Source organism: Macaca nemestrina, chromosome 13, assembly GCF_043159975.1.
Source record: "Macaca nemestrina isolate mMacNem1 chromosome 13, mMacNem.hap1, whole genome shotgun sequence".
NCBI classification, from domain to species: Eukaryota; Metazoa; Chordata; class Mammalia; order Primates; family Cercopithecidae; genus Macaca; species Macaca nemestrina.
The window spans coordinates 28,002,531-28,022,302 of record NC_092137.1 but is presented as its reverse complement, the minus strand read 5'-3'; the positions used below and the strand labels follow the sequence as shown (position 1 = coordinate 28,022,302).

The following is a 19,772-nucleotide window of genomic DNA, read 5'->3' as shown; positions in this document are numbered from 1 at the left end:
ATGTTTATTCTCAATGCCCCTAGAAATCTTATTTCTGGGAATCTAGCTAATCTGCAAATAACTAAAAATAAAGGGGGGGGGGGACTTTATAGATAGAAATACACATAGAGTCATTTGTAATATTATGAAACTGCAAACAATCTAGACACCTGATAATAAGAATTGTTATAAAAACTGTTAATGTAATTCAAATAAATAATCTGCAACTATGTTTCTATACTATTACAGTAGGTTTATACAATTATATATAATTGTATAAACAATTTATACAATTATATATAATTATATGTAATAGTATTATATATAATTGTATAAACAATTACAATAGCACAGAAACAACTGCAATAGCACAGAAAATACTTTTGTTAAAATATTAAATGAGGAGAGACATAAATCTGCATACACATTATGATTACAACTTGGCTATCCCCATCCTCTCCCAATCTTCCATAGCAAAAACCATCTATACATGGAAAATTTATTGGGAGAAATGTTAATAACTGAAATCCATAGTTGGAAGCTATTTAAAAGAGTTTTTTTCTTCTTCCTGTTTTTCCGTATTTTCCAAATTTTCTGAGTGTATATACATGTATATGGATGTATGTATACATAAGACATGAACATACTTTCATAATGGAAATACAACTTTTAAGAAAACATAATAGCATACTTCACATATTTTATTTCACACTTCACATATTTCATTTCAAACTGTTTTTCAATCTCAAAGTTTAAGAAATTCCATTTGTCATTTTTACATTTTGTAAGGTCAGACTCCAATTGTCTTTTCTAAACAACTAAAAAAGTTAGGCAGTGCTATAACCTTCTGGAAAACAAATCTTGCATCATTTAGCCCTAAATACATATGCTTCCAGTAACTCTGAATTTACTATTTCTTAAATTCTGAGCCTCATGGAACATTTCCAGAAAGCGAATGCAACATGCTAAAGTGTAGTGGTCACAGTTGAAGCAGTTTATTGTGCCTTCCTTAGCCAAAACTCTTTTGTGTTGCATTCATCTAAATGCAAAGTCTTACTAAGCAAAAAACAAATTTGGAGGCATCACATTACCCAACTTCAAACTATGCTATAAGGCCATAGTCACCAAAACAGCATGTTACTGGTATAAAAATAGGCACATAGGCCAATGGAACAGAATAGAGAACTCAGAAACAAAGCCAAATACTTACAGCCATTTGATCTTCAACATAGCAAACAAAAACATAAAGTGAGGAAAGGACACCCTATTCAACAAATGGTGCTGAAATAATTGGCAAGCCACCTGTAGAAGAATGAAACTGGATCCTCAGCTCTCACCTTATATGAAAATCAACTCAAGATGGATGAAAGACTGAAATCCAAGACCTGAAACCATAAAGATTCTATAAGATAACATAGGAAAAACCCTTTTAGACACTGGCTTAGGCAAAGACTTCATGACCAAGAATCCAAAAGCAAATGAGACAAAAACAAAGATAAACAGATGAGACTTAATTAAACTAAAAAGTTTCTGCACAGCAAAAGAAACTATCAGCAGAGTAAACAGACAACCCATAGAGTGGGAGAAAATCTTCACAATCCATACATCTGACAAACGACTAATATCCAGAATCTACAAAGGACTCAAACATATCGGCAAGCAAAAAACAAATAATCTCATTAAAAAGTAAGACACATGCACACCTATGTTTATTGCAGCACTATTTACAATAGCAAAGACTTGGAACCAATCCAAATGCCTATCAATGATAGACTGGATAAAGAAAATATGGCACATATATACCATGGAATACTACGCGGTCATAAAAAAGAATGAGTTCATGTCCTTTTCAGGGACATGGATGAATCTGGAAGCTATCATTCTCAGAAAGCTAACAGGAACAGAAAATCAAACACAGCATGCTCACGCTCATTAAGCGGGAGTTGAACAATGAGAACATATGGACACAGGGAGAGGAACATCACACACCAGGGCCTGTCAGGGGTTGGGGGGTAAGGGAAGGGAGAGCATTAGGACAAATATATAATGCATGTGGGCCTTAAAACCTAGATGATGGGCTGATAGATGCAGCGAACCACCCTGGCTCATATATACCTATGTAACAAACCTGCACGTCCTGCACATGTATCCCAGAACTTAAAGTAAAATTTTTTAAAAAGTGGACTAAGGACATGAACGGACAATTCTCAGAAGAAGATATACAAATGGCCAACAAGCATTTGGAAAAATGCTAACATCACTAATTATCAGGGAAATGCAAATCGAAACCATAATACCATACCACCTCACCCTGCAAGAATGGCCAAAATAAAAAACCAACAGATGGCGTGGATGTGGTGAAAAGGGAACACTTTGACATTGTTGGTAGGAATGTAAACTAGTACAACCACTATGGAAAACAGTGTGGAGATTCCTTAAAGAACTGAAAGTAGATCTACCTTTTCATACAGCAGTTGCACTACTAGGTATCCACACAGCAGAAACATTATATGAAAAAGATACTTGCACACACATGTTTACAGCAGCACAATTTGCAATTGCAAAAATGGGGAACCAGCCCAAATATCAATCAACAAGTGGATAAAGAAAATGTGGCGTGTGTGTGTGTATATATGCACACACACATATATATATACACATACACACACACACACACACACACACACACACACATATATGAAAACTACTCAGCCATAAAAAGGAATGAAATAATGGCATTCACAGCAACTTGGATGGAACTGGAGACTATTACTCTAAGTGAAGTAACTCAGGAATAAAAAAACAAACATCGTATGCTCTCACTCACATGTGGGAGCTAAGAGCTACAAGGACACAAAGGTATAAGAATGAGGACACAAAGGTATAAGAATGACACATTGGACTTTGGGGACTCAGGAAAGGGTGAGGGTGGCAAGAAATAAAAGACCACACATTGGGCACAGCGTACACTGCTGGGGTGATGGATGCACCAAAATCTCAGAAATTATCACTAAAGAACTTATTCATATAACCAAATACCACCTGTTTCCGAAAACCTACTGAAATACAAAAATTAAAAATTAAAAAAAAAACCTGTATACAAATGTTCATAGTAGCATTATTCCTAATAGATAAAAAGTACAAACAACCCAAATGTCCATCAACTAATGTATGAATAAATACAATATGTACATACATACAATGGAGTATCATTCCACAATAAAAAGAAAGGAAATACTGATTCATGCAATGACAGGGATCAACCTTGAAACATTAAGCTGTGCAAGAAGGCAGACCTAAAGGCCACACATTGTATGAATCCATTTATACAAAATGTCTAGAAAAGCCAAATCTACAGGGATAGACTGTAAATTAGTGGTTGCCTAGGGCTGGGGACTTGGGGGGAAATGAGGACTGCTAATGGGCACATGGTTTCTTTTTGGGAATGATTAAAATGTTCTAAATTCACTATGGTAATTGATGACTGCACGACTCTGTGGATATACTAAAAACAACTGAATTTTATACTTCAAATGGATGAGTTATATATCAATTACATCTCAATAATGCTGTTAAAAAAGAAAAAAAATATTTCTACAACATAGAAAGTAATAGTGCATTAGGGAAATTCTAATTTTAAACTTCTAATGTCTATAATCATAAATAAATTATATAGAATATGCAGAAAAAATAAAATAAATGGCAAGTCTTAGGATATCACCAATAACATTTTACATTTCTAACAAAACTGGAACTGAACAAGCACGATTTTTTTAAATGTCACTCCATCTGGAGAACACCAAGGATAACAACAAAAATAAATTTGCTATTGACCTATTTGTAAGAGGACCAAGTATTATCAACAATAAGTGTTTATACTGTACATTTTGTTAAGTATGTATAATTCCTTTAATATATCATCTAAAACAATTGAAATGAAATCATTTTAAACATATTTTCCTAATTTCTTCAAATATAACAAGTTACAAATTTTGAAAAGTCTAGTGGACATAACATGAATTTGAGGATGGGAGAAAGAGAAGCTGGATTAAGAAAAGCAAGTCTACTCCTTCTTCCATGTAACTACCGTTCAAATATTTATAGTCATATGGCAAACAAAAAAAGGTAACACAGCACTGCCAATCATATATATCCCTTATGGTTTTAACTTGCAGATTATATTTTGGGATTTTGTTCTTGAGAAGATTCAACTATTAAGAACAAAATGAAGTGGACACAAGAAAGAATATCATAGCAGTACCCTTCATTACCACAAACTGTAGCACACTCATAGAAATAAATATTGGTAAGGCAAAAAAAATTAAGCAGGGTAGTTCTGTGATCCTCCATGGCTTTATTTTCAAATATTCTAATAATTCTCTTCCCCCTTGTAAGCAGAGCCTATAGAGTCTGATGAGATTGTTGCTATGATGTTTGAAGTTGTTCATTACAGTCTAAAACACAGTGGATTCTGGGATGCACAGAAGCTAATTAGAAAGAAATGCACCTGCGGAGGGCCCACTTCGGCCGTCTCTCGGGCCAGGTTTCCCTCGGTGTGCGACTGTGCGCTCAGCCCAGCACCATGGGGAAGTGGGACAAATGGGTGGCCTATATGCATCCAACAGCAATGGCAAGATCAAGGGGTTCAATCCAGTCTTCAGGGCCAACAATACAGGATTATCTGAATCGACCAAGGCCTACCTGGAAAGAAGTAAAAGAGCAACCAGAAAAGAAAAAGAAAGGCTCCAGGGCTTTGGCTGAATAAAATGAATGAGAACTGGAAGAAAGAACTAGAAAAACACAGTGGGAAATTGTTAAGTGGAAGTGAGAGCTCATCCAAAAAACGACAGAGAAAGAAAAAAGAAGAAATCTGGTAGGTATTCATCTTCTTCTTCATCAAGGTCTGATTCTTCCAGCAGTTCTTCAGATTCTGAAGATAAGGATAAGAGATAAGGAAAACAGAGAAAGAAGAACCGTTCACATAAATCTTCTGAAAGGTCCAAATCAGAAACTGAATCAGACAGTAAGGATAGTTTTAAAAAGAAAAAGAAGTCAAAAGATGCCACTGAGAAAGAAAAGGACCTTAAAGGACTCAGAAAAAAGAGAAAGATATACTCAGAAGATAAACCTTTATCATCGGAGTCCTTGTCAGAATCAGAGTATATTGAGGAGGTACGAGCAAAAAAGACGAAAAGCAGTGAAGAACAAGAAAAAGCAACAGAAAAAAAAAAAAGAAAGAAAAAGAAGCATAAGAAACACAGTAAGAAGAAGAAAAAGAAGACTGCTAGTTCAAGTCCTGACTCACCATAATATTAAGAAAAATCAGGATTCCCTTATAAAGAAAGCACAATGTCTGAGGAAATTGCAACTGTGAAAACTACAACATATTTACTAAAATGCATGAATTTTCTTGTTTTTAGAATTATTCCTGGACTATTCAGTAGCCACTCAGATGCCACTGTGTGAAAGGGCCATAAATGTTGCCTGCTGCTTGAACATCTATTTTTTTCTCTTCCAGCGCTTGATAACTCTGGGAGATAATACACTGCAGTCGTACTAGTGGTTAAGATATTTGGGAATAAAATCAATACTTTTGACTAGAAGTGTCTAAGGATAAACCAACCGAAATTGAATCTGGATACATCTTTAAGATGTGATCAGAAATGACCAGATGACTCTAGTTAAAATTTTTGAAGGAGGGATTACATTAATATTTCAAAACCCTTATTCTGTAAATAAGTGTATTTTAATTTTTTCCCCTTATATACTTTTATTTACCTGGGGAAGGAGGTTGGAGGGGGTGGTTTGCTATCTCTTTAGCTAGCAGAATAGTGTGCCTTTGATCCTCACACATCTGTATTGTGGACACAGCAGCCATGCTTCACGGGGAGGTCAAAGCTGGCTACCAGCAGTCTTGCCCTCTACTGAGCTTAGCGTCATCCTTGGATGCTGCCATATGCCGCTTTGAGTGAACTAGAGAAACAGCCATTTGCAGCATGAGAAAGTCCCAAAAGCTCTGGGATTTACCTCCACTTCAATAATCATGAACATTTTTTAGCATTAGAATGTGTTATGCCATTTGAAATAATTTTGATTACACTTTGGCTTGGGAAAGGATTTTAAATAGACACTGGTACTTTTTGAACTTGATAGCTAAGGATTCTAAAATGCATATTTTATACTAAGTTTTAACCAGTCAGGAAAATTTTATGTAACCAGTGATAGTTTATTTTTTGTATGAATTTTGTTTAGGCTGCAATGTTTAGCTTTTGTTAACTCCTCACTCTTGCTGTCTTAAGTTCATTACTATGTTTAACAACCTACTTGCCAAGATATTTACCATGTAAAATGCAGGGTTTTGATTTAAAAAAAAAAAAAAAAAAAAAACCAGCTTCATATTGAAGCTGAGACTTACCATAAACAAGTTGAGTGACAAAAAAAAAAAGAAAAGAAAGAAATGCAAATATCTGCCATCCAAATGAATACCTAAGTAGACAGCAATAAATGGCCACTTCTGGGATTAATTTGGGCTAGTAAAAGTATTCCTAGAAACACAGGATAAGTCCTCACACTTACTTAGGAACTGTGTCTGACAAGTAAACTGAATGTACGCCGGTAAAACATGGCGATTTGTGACCTGTGTTTAGGGGCTTCTGGTGGAGCCAGAATTAGTCTGAACAGAAGGCACTTCAGACTTTCCAAACCCTGTTTCAACGAGAACATCTCTGTCCTTCTAGTTTTTGTTTTAGTTTGGCTTGGTTGGAGTTTTATCAAAAATGTTATTTGAAAAGAATCTTTTTTTGGAAAAATTCATCTAGTCCAATACACAGTGAATAGTTCAGTGAAATCTTAACTTTACCTCCGCCCGTCCTATATGTGACTTTCATCTCAATACCAGAAGCCCTGCTAAGTGGAATCCGTAATCATAACATGGCCATGGAGGAACAGCATAGGATCTTCACAAAAACGTGCTGAAGAAAAGTATGTCCCTTTGTTTCTTTCCTTTCAGTTTTTGTTTCTAAGACTTTAGCCACAAATTATCAAATTAGTCAACAAATATGCAGCTCATGCTTGGAGTAAAAGGGATTTATCTTCTTAAATCCTACATATGTAGGATTTAACAATAAGCAGAGTGGAGCTGGCAGTTGCTCCAGAAAAACTCATCCATTTTGGGGAGTTTTTGGGAGCAGTCATGGAAGCCATGGAAGCTTCTGATTGTGGTTCTGCCCCTTCTTTATCTTGAGCTCTCCAAGGTTCTGATCTGCTTCTCAACCAACAACCAACTTTGCTGTTAGCCATGTGTACGCACACGTATGTGTGTGTGTGTGTGTGTGTGTGTCTGTCTGTCTGTCCTTCTAAAACAGCTATATATATATATATATATTTTTTTTTTTTTTTTGACTTGCAGGATAAAATCAATCAGACCATTCCCTGGCTTACAATCAATAAAATCTTCTAGCTACTTGTGGTAATGTGATCCTGATTCTCATGTCAATACAGAACATGACAGTTATATATTCTTGAGGACGACATATGTCTTGGGCAAAATGCACAAATACCTTTGTAGCTGAAAAACCACTTTCCCACAAAAGTTTGTGATAGGACTGGTAAGACTCATAATGGAGAAAAAGCAAAATAGGAAATTGTAAGTTTGAACTTTTCAAAACACTATTCAGTAGGCAGCCTCACTCAGTTGCTAGGTAAGCCAGACTTCCAATTAACAGGAATTCTAGGGCATGTTCAAATATCTATCAAGAGATGATCTACTGGTGGAATCTTACAAGAATTTATCATCTCAATTTTGTGCCAGGGTGTCAGAATCTTTCGAGGTGGCATACTTCACATGTCTAGTTTCCTCCACAGGCAAGTAGACTTTAAACCTAAAACATGTAAAAGTATCCCAAAATGATACCTATGGCTCCATTGATAAAATTCAAAAGCCTGTAATGTCCCTTCTTGCCCATCAGAAATTGCTATATAGATTACCTTTCAGTTCCTCTTAAAAGAAAGTGACCAGTATGCAGCCCCACTCCATCTTGAATTTCCACTTCAAATGAGTCTCTAGGATCACCCAGCTTATTTCCAACTTGTGTTTCTTTCTTAAGAATTGGGGATGGATAAATGGGAGGAAATAAAGGTGGGAGAGAAGTGGAGAGGGAAGAAATTTTAAACCACATCTCTTGATCCAATCTTCTTCATTTATTAAGAGAAAGAAAGTAGGCAGATTCCTTTCTATCTTGGAAACTCCCTCAAATGGGACAGGAATGAAAAGAATACCCAAAGGAAAAGAATCTTAATTAGCCATTCTTCTAACTGTAAATACTTAGAGAATAAAAATAATGTATTTTCCAAAACACGTATTAGAGAACTAAGGCCAAGAACTAAGGCCAATAAAATTATTGAATATAAGCACCGTGAAGAGTACTAGAATAACTAATAACTAAATCTACTCTCTTTCTTCCACAGGTTTTGTCTTTATCCTCACAATTGTAAGGTAATATCTTTTAAATACAAAATCAAATCTATTTGGGGCCAAAATGCTCAAGTTTTAAACCAGTGGTTTCTCAAAAATATATGAATTAATATTATTAGGACAAAATGTCAATGTAGGCTAAAATTTGATTTATGAATCCTAAACATTAAAACTATTTTTGTGGCCCTAGGTTGGCTGTGGCTCTGAAATGAATGTCACCATTTACCTTAGCTATTGATGCCACACACCTTCTCAATTAATGCTACTCAGAGCCAGAGAATGAAAGGCAATGGCAGAAAGGGAATTAGCAAATATGATTTCTAACTTAATTCAAATTGTTTTTCCTGGGGATGTATTTAAATTTTCCAGGTTGCTCGAATATCATCCAGGGATGTGATTTTGAAGGAGACAGCTTGTTACTGTTTTTCCTGGCTGTACTACAAGAAACAACAGTGTGAGCTTATTTTAAGTTAATGTGTGCTTCTGTGTTTCTTTACAAGAAATTAACTGCAATCATTTAGTTAAAGCAAACACTTTGTTAGTGTTACACTTTTCATCAGAAAATGTCTTCAGGAATCTTTCAAACTTAGAAAGTTAAGAATCCAAATTCCGTCCAAAGATTTTAAACTTGGAGCAAATTATTTAAATCACAATGAAAGATCTTTTAAGCTTAGTGACCCTCTGCTGGCACTGAATATTTTATAGCCATAGGGGACTCCTTTCCATTCTCCCAAATCAAGATAGTAACTTTTTTCCTGTCTCAGACGGCACCAGACCCCACAGTAGATTCTTCTTTCCTTCTGACTATGATAATCACAAAGAAACCCACAGGAATGGGCGGTATGGAACAAGAAGAGCAAACAGCTTCAACCAAGTTGTTATTTACAACTGGAGAAACATCTGCAGGCTCTGGCACCTGGTTGCGGACCTCTGCCCTAGATGACTCCCCTAGCGAGACTAGGCCCCTGGACTATAAGGATTTATATTATGTAACTGTTTCTCCTCACCTTAGCTGAGCTCCCTGGACTTTAGACCTGCAATATTTGCCAGACCCTCTTCCTCTTAGTCAAAATCCCAGTTACAGGCTTTCCTGGCCAGTGGTCTTAAAACCACCAATGTCCTAGTAACACGACTCATGTGTAAATGGGCAGATAAAACTCCAAATGAAAAGGAGACTACCCCAGGCTCTTCAGGTTGTAACAGCCACAAGCAGCTATAAGAGCAAGAAAGAAAAAGCAAAGCAAAATAGACACTCAACTGAAGGAAAGCATATCCACAAAGCACAGCACATGGGATATTAAAGAGCTTTCAATGTCTTTACTCTTCCCCCTAAAAGCTCTGTCTCTTATCCCCAGATCCATATAATATCCTTAGCCTAAACCTACATTTAGTAAACATCCATTGTTTCATGTCCAACATCCATTCCCCTCTTGCTGATAACATCAACCCAAATTTTGCTGGGGAGACTTCCCTTCCCCATTCTCAGGCATGAGTTTTGAGTGAGAACCTCCAGTTCTCTGTAAGCTCTATAGGTCCTCACTATCTAACCCCATCAACATTGCCTATGCACTTAGCTCAATGTTTGCTTCAGCCATTGGACACATAACCAATCAAACCCAACGAGATAAATAAAGACATCAGCTGGGACTGCTGAGAAATAAAGGCTTACTTTCTTCCTATAATAGGATAATATAAAGTCTGAATTGGAGTAACAATTTTTTATTTATAAGGGAAAAGACTTGTGAACCTGCACAGATATGGAGACTAAAAGTTAACACAATGGGAGGCAGAGCAGAGAAGAGAAGAAATGGGAAGAAACCAGGTCCTTAAATGACATTATTTCAGCCACTGGACCAAGCTTTGTCTGATGCTCAATTCTGGACTGTTGAGTTCTCTAAGCCAGTTAATTCTCTTTATAGTTAAAGCCAGTTTGAATCAGGTTTCTGTCACTTAAAAAAAAAATGGAAAAAAAGAAAAGTAAGAAAATAAAAGAGTGCTGACACACCACAATACCATTATCACCATTTTACCTCTTTAGGGGAAAGATCAGAGGAAGAGGCACATGAGCTCTTACCAGGCCATATAACTATTCAAGAGCACTTCAACCAAAAGTATGGATTTGGTGTGGGTTTTCTGCCAGAAACAAAAGTTGAGTAGCTTCCTACATTTATCTGCAGAAAAATCTACATAGAGAATTAATCTATTTTTACTAACCCAACAATGATTATAAGGATTTTTCTTAAGGAAAAAATAAATAATAAGGAAATGAGGAAAAACAGAAACTATATTTTTGTATATTACAACTCATTCAATAAATTCAAGTTAAAATGGATCTGAAATAGGTATCTGAGATGTTCCCCATCCTACAGCTTTTCAAACACCAATAGGGTATTTGATTCAGTGGGTAATCAAGTGAAACTTATAAAAAAGCCAACAGTCCCATTGAAGGACGTAAAGGAGAAAAATGAACAACTGTTCCAGACTAAATAAGGACCCTTTGATTACCGACATGTGTCTTTGATTACTGACATGCACACAATGAGCAGTACCCCAGCCCTTCTTTAGCACTGAGCTTAGACAGGAGGCCTTCGCTGGCTTCACGGTCCCTTAAACAGGAGATATTTTTACCTTTCCTCCACTTGACTGGAAATATTCAGCATGTACAAGCTGTCCTGTGGTATCATATGAATGCTGGCTCCATGCCACACTGGAAATGTGTGCCTCTGGCCAGTAAACCTTTACCTCTTTTGTACACATCCTCTCTCCAGGAGACTTAAAATGGGTCCCCAGAAGGCAGCCATGGTGACTGCCTTCAAACCATTTATCAACTTAGCAATACACAACGATTATTGTTTCATCAACTGTCACTTCCTTAAACTACTGCCATCCGTCTCTAGCCCCTAAACCCATTCCTCACCAGTTCTTTCAAAATTGTGGTGCTTCTCAAAGTCAACTAAATAAAAGCATCTGTTTCAAATGGTACCATCCAAACAGCCTTCCCTGGGGTCTCAGGATAAATAATCATGAAGACACACTCTCTCCAACGAAGTGCTTCACAAACCTTAACAAAACCGTAACATCCCAAGCTGCCAATTTCTACTGCCATCAACTAACTCATCGTCGAACAGACTAGGTTTCTTTTTATTAATAAAGAGTATTTTACTTTTTAAAAAGTCCCTTGATAGAAGGCTGTCAATACGCAATCTTCATTAACCAGGGAAGCCTGATTTTTCCCTACAAGTATATGAACCTTTCCTACCTACTACCCTAGCTTCCACACTGGCTATCATCAGAATAACTGTGGAAGCATCCTAAAAAGACAGAGTATCAGATATAACCCTCTGATACACTGATCAAGTACACCTGGGGTGAGATCTGCTCCTTGGTCCTACATAATCTTTTCACGATTTTGGAGTCAGGTTCAGGCATTCAGATAGCAGACAAAACCCAGAACACTTAATTATTTTTCCAGTGAATTTTCTCATTGTGATTAAAGGCCCAAATAATTTCATATAAATTCGCTAGACCTTCACATAATCCATTGACTAAATGATGGTTAAAAGCTCCACTCACTAGAGCTTTCTACTAGTTGCCCCATATGTATTCCCAGGAAGTTACAGATTGTGTCTCCAGACCTCTGGTCTATTTCTAACAATGATTACCCCTGGAATCCAGAGCTGCCCATATGCAGGGGGGAAAAACATCTTCAACCATGGAGAGCCAACATCACTCTTGCTCATTTCTGCTTCTCCTATAGTACTGAATTTTACTAAATTTGATCCTTTCATCTGCCTAGATCTGTAATATCATCCAGGCTCCCCCTGAGATCCCATTGCCCCTGATTTAATGTTACTTGTGCCCTAGGGGGGAAAGTGCCAAATAGCTTACTCAGTGGTGTGATCATTCTCAAATTGGACATATTTATTTGTGTTTAATTTTAAATCATCATCTTTTCTCTCAAATGTTTTTGTGATGGTTTCATTAAGATTAAGGAATTATGGAGCATTTGTAAATTGACCGCCTCAGCCTGCAGACATGCTTTCTTTGACCCACATAAATTTTTATTTGAAAATCTTTAAACAAAGCATACACACTTCAGCAGGTCACAATCCTCACCAATTCCAACTGTTTTATACCTACTTTTTCATTCATTTGTGTTACCTGGGTACACTTGACTGGCTCCTGCAGACATTTGAGTTCGTAGCCCCTGCTACAAATAAGATTATTGAGATTTTGGGGCATCTCCTAAAAAGACTGTTTATTTCCTCTCATGGTCTCTTCATTTATGGTAGATGTATCAGGTGTTTATTGGTGTCATGTAAGCAAAAGAATAGCTGAAGTTTCTCAGTCATTGAAAATTAAAGATAAAAAGAAACCTCTCCTATTCATTGCACCCACTAATGTTCATAAGAAATCGCTGAATGTCTAGGTAATATAGTTACTTCATATCACTCGCCTTCTATGAGATTATAAAGTATGGGAGAACAGGAAGAGTATCTTACTCATCTCTATGCAAATACTGTGTTAGACATTATGAGTTATTCAAAGTGGGCACTCAAACTATTTTTCAAGTGAATGATCACCACTATTCAACTCATTATAAACAAAATTAGGTATATTAAAGATCCAAAACATTTTCCAGGGTCAATAAAGATACTGGCTACTGGGAGCCAAGTTAATCTGTGGTTATTAGCGGAAGTAGACAAAAGAAAATTGGAGAGCAATTCTGAAAATACAATATGCAATATGACTAATTATAGTCATCAATCACAAAGTTTGAACAATCTGAAAAATAGTATCTTAAAAGCATTCTAAGACATGATTTCTTTCCAAAGGCTATCACACTTAAAATAAGAATGTACAAGCCTGTAATCCCAGCACTTTGGGAGGCCGAGACGGGCGGATCACGAAGTCAGGAGATCAAGACCATCCTGGCTAACACGGCGAAACTCCCTCTCTACTAAAAAATACAAAAAACTAGCCGGGCCAGGTGGCGGGCGCCTGTAGTTCCAGCTACTCGGGAGGCTGAGGCAGGAGAATGGCGTAAACCTGGGAGGCAGAGCTTGCAGTGAGCTGAGATCCGGTCACTGCACTCCAGCCTGGGCGACAGAGTGAGACTCCATCTCAAAAAAAAAAAAAAAGAATGTAAAAGTAGTTATAAAAATGAAATGAAATTATTATGGCTCAATAGACAAGGTCTAAGGCATACAAAACAGCACATTAAATCAGTTCCCAGTTCATAAAACCTGTATGTGATGTTGATCTTCCTGTTTTTCATAAACCTTATAATTGTGCTTCCAGAAAGCTACCAAGCATCTGCCTCTATGTAGCTAATTCTTTTAATCTTGGAGCTCTAACAAGGAAATAGAGAGTATACTGTGCCAGGATCACTATCTTCTCCAGCCAAAAGCATTATGTCTTGGAGCCAATTTCCTCTTGGTAAATTTTGATCAAATTCCTTCCATTTGCAGCTTCCTTAGTACTGGTAATGGCTGCACATGTCACAAGTTGATATATATGTATATGTGTTTAACAATATACATTATAAATTTAATAATATGTACACCTGTGCACATGAGTAAATACAAGTCTATGTATGCAGCCACACATATATATGCATCCATAGTGGTTCCTGTCTCTTTATGTGATTCTTTGTGACTACCATCCAGGCTTTCTTAATCCAGTGAAAATCCTCCAGTAACAAACATTACTTTGGAACTCTGCATTAATCAACTCTGCTATACTGCTACAATATAATGATAATTAAGGTTAATAATAATTCTGATGCTATAAAGTCTCTTAAATGCTTCCAAACAATCAAAAAAAAGATCAAATTATGTTCTACTTTTAGTGTGAGGGGTATTTTATTTTAAAAATCAATTATTTTAAAAGAACTGGTGGTCCATATATAGCTTATATAGTATATTTTTATGAGTCTGAATATTGAATTAATCAGTATACCTTATTTCCCCACTATTCTCAATACAGAAGAATTTCTGTAATTTTTATATATGACACCTAACATTAATATGCACACATTAAATATATCATATACAGGGGTGACAGATTAACCAGATCACCATATTTTTCAACTACAATGTGTAATTCCTTAATCCTTCAAGTGCTAAACTAAACTGTTAACTCTCTAGTTGCTCCTGTTATTGTTCAAAATAAAGCATATTTAGTATAATTCACCTTACTTGATGAACAAGGGTCATTCTTGTAAGAACAAATAGCCACTTTTTAAAAAGAGTGATATAATTAGGGACGTTTTAGGTGAAAAGGCTACCTGTCCTTAAAATAAATGACACCAGGATACTGTACCTTTACAATCCTTGTTGCTTTTGATAGTTCTTTTCTACTTGCTATACACATATTTGTCTCATTTTGCTATAACTAATGTCATCGCAAATTCTAATCTTCAGTCAAGCATTATACACAATTATCTAAATAAAATCTAAAGATGCCTCTATATGTCATGTATAAAATAAAGCACATAGTCCTTATTTCAGCTATTTCACAAAATTTAGAAACCTGGATGGTAGGGGAAACCAGGGTTACTTTTGGTTTGTGACTATGTACCAAGTAATTTAAGGTGCAAGAAATTTGGGACATAGATCCAACTATCAATTTATACGAACTGCAGAGGAACAAAGGAACATGTTAAACTATACCACGGAGATACAATCAGCACAATCTAGTCTGTGGTAATTTTCTAGGACAAATGGCCCTGTTTCTGCAGCTATAAATTGCAAAAAAAGGGAAAAAAAAAAAGATGGAGAAAACCAGTAAGTTAAAAAAGACTTGACATAACAATTAATCGCAATGCATAGATCTTAATTCAAACAATTAGAAATTTGAACAGTGACTGGTTATTTGATGACGCTAGGGAATTACTGTCAATTTGTTCAGATAAGATAATGGTATTTTGGTTATGCTTTTTAAAAGATTTATCTTTTTGAGTATTATACTGAAATATTTACAGATGAAATGTCATAATATGTGGGGCTTCCTTCAAACTACGATGCTAGGGAGTAAGTGAATAGGAGTATAGATGAAACAAGATTATGGCGTGGCAATTATTGAAATGAGATCCATGGGGATTCATTATACAATACTCCAAAATAGAAAGCTTTTCAAATAGGGGAATTCTACAGTTGTAATTAATTTTGTTGTTTTCATTTCTGAAAATGATACCTAAGAATTATGATTGGATTTCTAAAATGGCTAGTTACAAATTTATAGCCATGACATGATGCTAAAAGTTGAAGAAGGTATGCAATTAATCTTAATTGTTTAATCTGGCTTAAAATTTTATCAGTTTTCAAAACTTCCTTAGTCCTTTATTCTAAATGTTATAAACATTTTAAAATGCATTGTTTCCTTGACAAAGAAAAATTTAACAGGGCATGTTGCAAAATAGCACAAAAATTTTTATCTCAAATTTAATACTTATAAATTTAAAAGTCCAAAAAATACTAATAAAACTAAAGAAATGGACTTAAAGCTCTCTTCAAGAAGTCAAAATCCTTAGATTAACAGACAGTATTTCAATTATTTATGTTTAGTAAGAAAACGTTGACAATTACTATTACAGATTTTCTAATTCAGTAAAACACAACTAAGGTTGTCTATGATGTATTCACTATGAACTAGACAAGATACATACATAACATAAATCTATAGCTAATTCCAGAATTATTTCTATTCAGTTCTATTCATATAGCAATAAAAACATATGAACTCAAAAGTTTGAAATAGTTATCTTTTCCTGACTTGAAAATGCTTTTAATTTAATCTGTATAGATTTACAGATTTTGGAGTAGAAACTAGATAGTAGTTGAAAGTAAAATAAATGGTTAACTAATACATTAAATTAGTTTTAAATTAAAGTCAAATCTCATTGAGACACATTTTGCTTTTTAAAAATAATTCCCAGAGGTGCTAACTAGGCTAAAGTTCATGTTAACCTTGGAAACATCTTCAAGTTACTAAAATAAACAAGTCTTTTAAAAATGTATCTTTAAGCCAGGCATAGAAGCGTGGTCCAAGGTACTCAGGAGGCTGGGGTGGGATCACCTAAGCCCAGGAAGCCGAGGCAGCAGCGGGCTGTGATTGTGCCGCCGCACCTCCAGCCTAGGCAACAGAGTGAGACTCCATCTCTTAACAACAAAAAAAGTATCTTTAAACACACAAATTATATATAATTGTTATGTCAATTAGTGTTTGTGCAAATTAATTTTTTAACCTCCTAAAGAACCACCCCCCTTTGATTTTAAAAAGTGACTGATAACCTCTAGTAAACTATTTTAGATACTTTAAGTAATTAGCTGTCCTTCTTTTAAAAATTCTATAATAATCCAGACTTTACTTTTCAATCTGGCTTCTTCATAAATGTTCTTGAAACATATTCAAGAAACTGTGTTCAATGTGTTGAATGTTTTGTTGATAATAATGTTGTACTTCTATTTTTATAATCCTACCTACTTAAAAACATTCTTAAAATGTATACAAGATCTACTGAGTCATTGTCAATTCAAGGCTAGAAACCATCCTGTGGTTAAAGGATTACATCAAACCAGTGTAAGGGCTGAGCTGGCGTTTTCCTTTACAGGTTTAAATAGCTTGGCTCTCCAAAGCTTGTGTGGGGGCTGCCGTTTGGCATAAAATTCTCAGCAGGATGCAGATAATTTCTCTGAAAAATGTTTTTTAATGGCTAAGGGTTTTTTGTTTTTTTTTTTTTTGCTTTTTAAAAATGTTAGAGAAAACATATATTAGAACCAGATTCAAAATTTATGAGACTCTTCCTCTGTAATGTGCCCATTCCTGTAGATAACCCAAGTACAGCAGAGCAATCCCAATCCTAAAGACTTTAGTAAGCACAAAACCTCATTTCTATATGAGTTGAAAGATAAGTACAAAAGTCAAAACCAGCTGCTTCAATTACAAAGGTAAACTTACGGCTTCTTTGAAAATACATCCATGTGCCAAGTTCTCTCTGGTAATGATTATATGTTGCCCTTGGTCATTTTGGCCTCCACACCTCTGGTTTTCTTTCCATTTTTACATTCAAATATTACTGTCTTTATTCCCTAAAATGGCCTTGTGAGATAGGTACTTATCAGTTTTATCAATAAATAAATACATAGATCCAGCACAACCCACCTACAAATCAATAGAACTAAGTCTAGAATTCCGATCTGTCTCGCCTGTATTCATTTTCAATACCTGTAGTTCTCAACTCTGGCTATAACACTAGAATTGGCTTTGTTTGTTGTTTTTGAGACAGGGTCTCACTCTGTTGCTCAAGCTGGAGTGCTGTGGTACAATCTCAGCTCACTGCAGCCTCAACCTCCCTGGCTCAAACAATTCTCCCACTTCAGCCTCCCAAGTAGCTGCAATTACAGGTGCACGCCACCATGCCTGGCTAATTTTTGTGTTTTTTTGTAGTGACAAGGTTTTGCCATGTTGCCCAGCCTTAGAATTGGCTTTCTAAAACCACTGATGCCTAGGAATATTAAATTATTCAATTTAAATAAATAAATTGAAATCTTTGGGAGGTACGATCCAGCAATCACTCTATTCCTGATTTCCCCATGAAATAATCACAGCACCACACAGCAATACAAGAAGAGAAATGCAGAAAGCAGGATGGCAGACATGGTCAACATTAAATTATCTACTTGCAAAGCCAAGCTTTAATGTCATTTTCTTTTTTCACCCTACAGTCACCCACTTCCCCACTCCCAAATCAGTAAACACCAAAAAGTCACATAATTTTAATATCTGCCTACATGAAGTATATTGGGAACATAAATCCTAATAACTACCAAAACGTATAAAACAATTCTAGCTAAAACACCCTCTAGATGATTTATAATTTTATACCCTCTTTAGCTACTGGCTCCCTTTATTGTATTTTGTTGCCATTTACTCCTTTCTGCACCTCTATCTTCCAACTGAGATTTTTGTCTTTCATCTCCCTGAAGAATTAGTAAAGGTTTGTTAATGACGAAGTCTCTGCTTTTGTTTACTTGAAAATGGATTTATTTCACTGAAATTAGTCAAGAATCTTTCTGCTAGGTATAGGATTTTAAATGGTTGTTTAGTTTATCACATTAAATATATCACTAAACTGTATTATATCTTTCATTAATTATATTAAGAAGTCAGCTAACAATCTAATGGTTGCTCTTTTGTTTTCTCTGTTTTTTTTTTTTTTTTTTTTAGGTTTTTCTCCTTGTCTTTGGTTTTCTGTAATTTGCCATGACGTATCTAGGAGTAAACTTCTTTGTAGATAGCCATCTTAGGATTAAGTGGACTACCTGAATCTGAGGAATTACATTGATTAACATTTATATGCTGAATATACTTAGCTCTTTTAAAAAAAAAAAAACTTTATTGCAAAATATAACAAATATATGGACAAGTTCACAAAACAAAAATGAATACCTTGATTAATAATAATCACAAAAACAACATCTGTGAAACAGATGGAGCATATGTGCAAAGCTAAGCTTATCAGCACATTCTATTCCCCAGAGCAATAATGTTTACGGATACAATGACCTATATGAGGTAAGTCAAGACAAGTCTCAATTCCAAGACTTTGTGATACCAGACTTTCTCTTCTTTGGAACTTGGTGTTGTGACGTTCACCTAGAAGTACCAGGAGATACTAGGAAGAGCCTAATAATAATATCAGCTTGAGCAGAAGGCAGAGCAAAGCCCTGATGACATTGTTTAAACCCTAAAACTATTCACACCCCCAAGCTAGTTCTTCCCCTGATCTTTACTGTTATATGAACCAATACATTCTTTTTTTTTTTTTTACCTGTTTGATTGTATTTTCTGTCACTTGCATCTCATCATGTTCTAACTGCTACAATTCATCATGTGATTGCCTTTCCTGAAGTAATTTCTTCTTCATTTGAACTTTGTTATTACCTTTCCGATATAGTTTGAATATTTGTCCCCTCCAAGTCTCATGTTGAAATCTAACTCCCTGGAGGTGGGGCCTGGTGGGAGGTGTTTGGTGCATAGGGGTAGGTCTATCCTCATGGTAATGAGTGAGTTCTCACCCTGAATTCACATGAGATCTGATTGTTTGAAAAAGTGTAGCACCCCCTCCTCTCTCTCTCTTGCTCCTGCTCTCACTACGTGACATGCCTACTTCCCCTGTGCCTTCTGTCATGATTGTAAGATCCCTGAGGCTCTTTCCAGAAGCAGATGCCAGCACCATGTTTCCTGTACAGCCTGCAGAACTGTGAGCCCAAATAGACTACTTTTCTTTATAAATTACTCAGTCTTACATACTATT

General features: G+C 35.7%; 1 protein-coding gene and 1 pseudogene across 12 annotated transcripts in view; one reads left to right on the top strand and one right to left on the bottom strand.

Annotated features, from left to right (window-relative positions):
• Window positions 1-19,772, bottom strand: part of BABAM2 (BRISC and BRCA1 A complex member 2) — a 493,307-nt gene that overhangs the window by 319,794 nt on the left and 153,741 nt on the right. The window lies entirely within an intron of this gene.
• LOC139357798 (protein FAM133B pseudogene) lies at window positions 4,562-5,289 on the top strand (annotated as a pseudogene).